General features: G+C 37.3%; 1 long non-coding RNA gene across 1 annotated transcript; it reads right to left on the bottom strand.

Annotated features, from left to right (window-relative positions):
* Positions 1-1,632: 1,632 nt before the first annotated feature.
* Positions 1,633-3,934, bottom strand: LOC131538421 (uncharacterized). The gene is made up of 2 exons (XR_009270584.1): positions 3,729-3,934; positions 1,633-1,980 (listed from the first exon to the last, which is right to left on the bottom strand). It is a non-coding gene; the product is annotated as an uncharacterized LOC131538421 (long non-coding RNA).
* Between the last annotated feature and the right edge of the window lie 1,023 nt (positions 3,935-4,957).

Raw genomic sequence — 4,957 nt, 5'->3', positions numbered from 1 at the left:
GGACAAAAAACAGAAATGGTGTTAGGGACCAACTAGCCATGAACAATCCAAGTGAGCAAACAACACTGGAGCCAGGAGACATTATGACAAATGAAGGTAAATTATTTTGTCTGCCTCCATAATTATGTCATCCAATAGCAATTGTATATAATGGACCCACAACATATTAAGACACTTTAGTTGTGGCACAACTTATTGTTAAACAATTATTAATTAATTGCTTTAAGAATCATACTATCAAACCAAATAGTATTTGGTCTAACCATAAACAACTTTTAACAGACTGTTTCTAAAAGAAATACATTTTTAGCTTTCTTGTAAATAATAGCACCATGTATTAATCATGGACAAAGATATTCAAACCATTGTTGTTACCTCACCAGACTTTTATCTCCATTTACCATGTGTTCCAGCATTTATTTATTCTTATATTGTTCAGATTTAATTAAAACTAGATTAAAAAGTTCGTCGAGACAAACTTTAGGTTGGCTTGAGAAAGCCTAGCCTGAATGTTTAAAGCAGTTGTGAAAGCTTGAAGTTTAACGGTTTTCAGTTTGAAATAGGCTAGTTAAGTATTCATTTACTGGTGTTTAAAAGGTAAAAACCAGAAAAAGGTTGATAGCATGATTAGCATGTTACTAGCATGATTAGCAACCCAGCCAACATTTGTGTGTGGGGCCCATGTGGGTTTTACATGGGCTGAAAAAGTGGGCCCAAAATGGGATTGTCCGTGGGTTCCATAATGGCCCAATGCCAATTGCCCACATGGACTTCATGTGGGATTGTACTTGCCAACAGGTGGGCCCCAACTGGGCAACATGCGCAAGACCCATCTTGGCCCCAGCTTTATTTTTTATGTGGGTACTACAAGGTTACTACATGGTACAACCCGCTGAAATGTGGGTTGTAAGTGGGTTTGTCCACTGGTTCCATGTTGGCCCCGTGCAACATACCCATGTGGGTTTTATGCAGGATTTCCCTGGGCTTTAGGTGGGGCCCAACTAGGGATGATATGCAAAACCCATCTGGGTTCCATCTAAATATGGGTTGTAAGTGCGTTTGTCCACTGGTTCCATGTTGGCCCTGTGCAGCTTACCCATGTGGGTTTTATGCAGGATTTCCCTGGGCTTTAGGTGGGGCCCAACTAGGGATGATATGCAAAACCCATCTGGGATCCATCCAAGTATGGGTTGTAAGTGGGTTTGTCCACGGGTTCCATGTTGGCCCTGTGCAGCTTACCCATGTGGGTTTTATGCAGGATTTCCCTGGGTTTTAGGTGGGGCCCAACAAGAGATCATATGCAATACCCATCTGGGATCCATCCAAGTATGGGTTGTAAGTGGGTTTGTCCACGGGTTCCATGTTGGCCCTGTGCAGCTTACCCATGTGGGTTTTATGCAGGATTTCCCTGGGTTTTAGGTGGGGCCCAACAAGAGATCATATGCAATACCCATCTGGGATCCATCCAAGTATGGGTTGTAAGTGGGTTTGTCCACGGGTTCCATGTTGGCCCCATGCAACTTATCCATGTGGGTTTTATGCAGGATTTCACTGGGTTTCAGGTGGGGCCCAACTAGGGATCATATGCAAAACCTATCTGGGTGTTAGGGTGGGCCCAACAAGACAATATGCTTAAAATTTCAAATTTATTGAAACTACCCATCATATTATGCTATATTCTGATACCTAATTGTTAAAAATAATGTAACTGTTAAAGTTAACACACATTTTGAACCTGTATTTGAACCAGTGTTTACTGAAAGCTTTGAACATTTGCACAAGAAAAAAAAACAAAAAAAACTGGGGACAGTTAGAAGCAGCAGCAACTATACATTTTTCAGTACTGCTTACACTGCAGACAGACATTTGTGCATTCTAGACACCCTCAGTCCTCCTCTGTCTCTTGTACCAATTTTGAGAGTTCCCCCTCAGCTTCTTGCCGGTTGACCTTTGACATCAGTGCAGTCTTCTTAAGAGCCTCTGCAAAACAAATATTTATTTTTTTAGATATACAGCTATATAAGATAACATTAAATTAGCACTTTTGTGCTTAGCTGAATCATGGTTATACTAAAATGATTTAAAAAAAAGAAAAAAAAAAAAGAAAGGACATTTAAAAAATTTTCAGGAAGATGATGTATGAGGATGCTGCCCTCCCCTACAGTAAGGAAAACAACAGAGTAAAAACCAAAGTGTTTATGCCATTCAACTTTTTTAGGACTGATTAGTAAACGTGAAATATTATGCTACTTACCATAAACATAACATATGGTTAAAATACCATATGAAATAACTTATACAAAGGATAAGAAAAAACTTCAATTGGAATGGTCAATGTATTGGAATATCACTGGAAGGGCAAATTAATAGAGAATTACTGTTTATTTATTCAGACAATTCTGATTTCAATTTGTAATCACAAAATCAGCTTATAATGTATGCATATGCATTTTAGATATTTTTCTGTTAGGTAGTTTCTCATGTTCAGATTCTCTGACATGGACGGAATAGATCGACAAAATAATGCATAATAAAGTTTTTTTTTTTTTGTGAGGCACCATTGACCTCCACAGTATGAAAAAAATAATATGAAGTCCATGGTACCCCACAACTGTTTTCAAAATATCTTTTGTGTTGAGCAGAATAATGAAATTCATACAGGTTTGGAGCAACTTGAGGGTGATTAAATGATGACATAAGTTAGAGCTGCATGATTCTGGATGCATAGAGAATTCCAATTTTTTTAGTTTCAGACATCACGATTCTGAACAGACAACTAAAAATAAAATGTAATTTACTAGAAGTTCTGACAAAATGTTAATGGCTGCAGTCTATTTAAAATGTTTAATCTTGAATGAATAATAATTTTTTTAAAAATGGTCTTAATGATTAAATCAGTGTTTCCAAACCTTTTTTCTGCCACAGCAGTTTTGATATGTAAAAAAAATCTAATATTTCGGGAGAAACCTGAAAATGTGCATCTGCCCCCATCCAACCTGACAGAGCTTGAGAGGTGAAGAGATGAGAAGGATGGCAGATAATTGCCAAATACTGATGAGCAAAGCTTGTCGCATCAAACAAAAAAAAAAAAAAACTTGAGACTAAAGGTTCTTCAGCTAAATATTTAGTTACTGAATACTTATGTCAGTTTTTTATTTTTAATACATTTACGAAGTTGTGACAATTCTGTTTTTGCTTTGTCAGTATGGTGTATGGAGTGTAGATTGATGTGGAAAAAAGTAATTTAAAGCAGTTTAACATAAGGCAGCAGCATAACAAAATGTGGATTTTTTTTTCCGCAAGGCACTGTATGTGTGTCCCCATATATTTCTGATAATATTTGTAGAGAAACATAACACTTTTAATCCAGAATCATAATTATACATTGTATTAAAGGGATATTTCATTCAAAAATGAAAATTGTCATCATTCACTCACCCTTATGTTGTTCCAAACGCTGGTAACTAGACAGTTAACGGGCCCCACTGATTTCCACAGTAATTCTTTTTTCTCCTACTACTGTATGGAAGTCAATGGCTACTATGAACTGTTTGGTTATCAACATTCTTCAAAATATCTTTTTGTCTTCAACAGAAGAAAGAACTTCATACAGGTTTGAAAAAACATAAGGGTGCTGAAGGGTAAATGATGGTAGAACTTTCATTTTGGGGTGAACTGTCCCTTTAAGTAAACATCTCACATATCACAAAAGGTCTGTGAATCCATACCAGAAGTGACAGTGCAGTGTAGCAGATAAAGGACAATCCTCCTCCAAATGGCCAGTAATGAAGCTGCGGTTACAGTGGCTGGCGATGAGGTTGCTAGCGGGCGTTCTCACTACTGGTTGCCTTCACAGCGAATCAGGTTTCTTGCCGCTAAATAAAAACATTTGAGGCAAAAGACTAAATATAATATAAATATAAATTAAATCCGTACATACAAAAAATATGAATGAGAAGCAGAGCCTACTTTTTTTACATTGCGTATGTTTATCTACGGCTGAGAGGAGAACGATCACATGAGCTCAACCGTCTTCTTTCCTATTGGCTGTCGCTCCCGAAAGTCGCTCTTCATTTGCATAAAGTTGAATGATTCTGAACTTTGTCGCGTCGCTGGACACGCCCCATCCAGTCGCTAACGGCCTCTGTCGCCGGAAATCGCCAGCTCTCCATTGAAATGAATGGGATCGTGTTGCTTTGTCGTTGAGTGTCGCTTGTAGTGTGAACGGGGCTTCAGCTGGATCCTTGATGAATCTGGAGTAGGACGGGGATGAGGAGTCCTTAAAAATAATAATTTTTTTTTTTTTTTTTTTAACCATTCCTTTAAACAAAATGTATTTAAATTGTACTGCCATTTGCCATTATGCACCATTTAGACAACATAAATTGTCAGCTTTGAAACTGTTAATAATGATTGAAAATTTAAACATAAACCTAATGCATGACAATCTCATCAGAAAAATGTGAATCCCCAAAAGAAAGGCAAAGAGGATTCACAAAAATGGGCCCTTTCCATAGATATCATAGCAAGGTAAACACAACTGTAGCTTAAAAAAAAGCAAATTTGTACACAACAATCAAACCTACCTTCAAATAATTTTCCCTGCAGCTGCATTTATCCTGATAAAACACATCTGAAGGTTGTGATGTTCCCCAGCGAATGAAATAAAGGACTGATGATGGTGACAAGTTCTATTTCTCTTTCTTTGTGCCACCTCAGAGGAAGAAAGACAACAGGAGGAAAAAAAAGTTACTCACATTTTCTATCACCAGTGGGGAAATGTCTTACAAATGTACTTATAATGATTAGAATCATACTTAATACTACAGATATTAATCCCAATGTGAGGTCTAGAAACAGTTAAAACTGAATAACATCTTACTGTAGTCTCTGTGTTGGGTGCCTGTTTTCCCTGAAAAACGTGTGCTTGATTTAAAATGTAAACCAATATCTTATC

The sequence above is a fragment of the Onychostoma macrolepis genome, chromosome 04 (assembly GCF_012432095.1).
Source record: "Onychostoma macrolepis isolate SWU-2019 chromosome 04, ASM1243209v1, whole genome shotgun sequence".
NCBI lineage: Eukaryota > Metazoa > Chordata > Actinopteri > Cypriniformes > Cyprinidae > Onychostoma > Onychostoma macrolepis.
The sequence above is the reverse complement of the archived record's forward strand: the minus strand, read 5'-3'. Positions and strand labels throughout refer to the sequence as shown.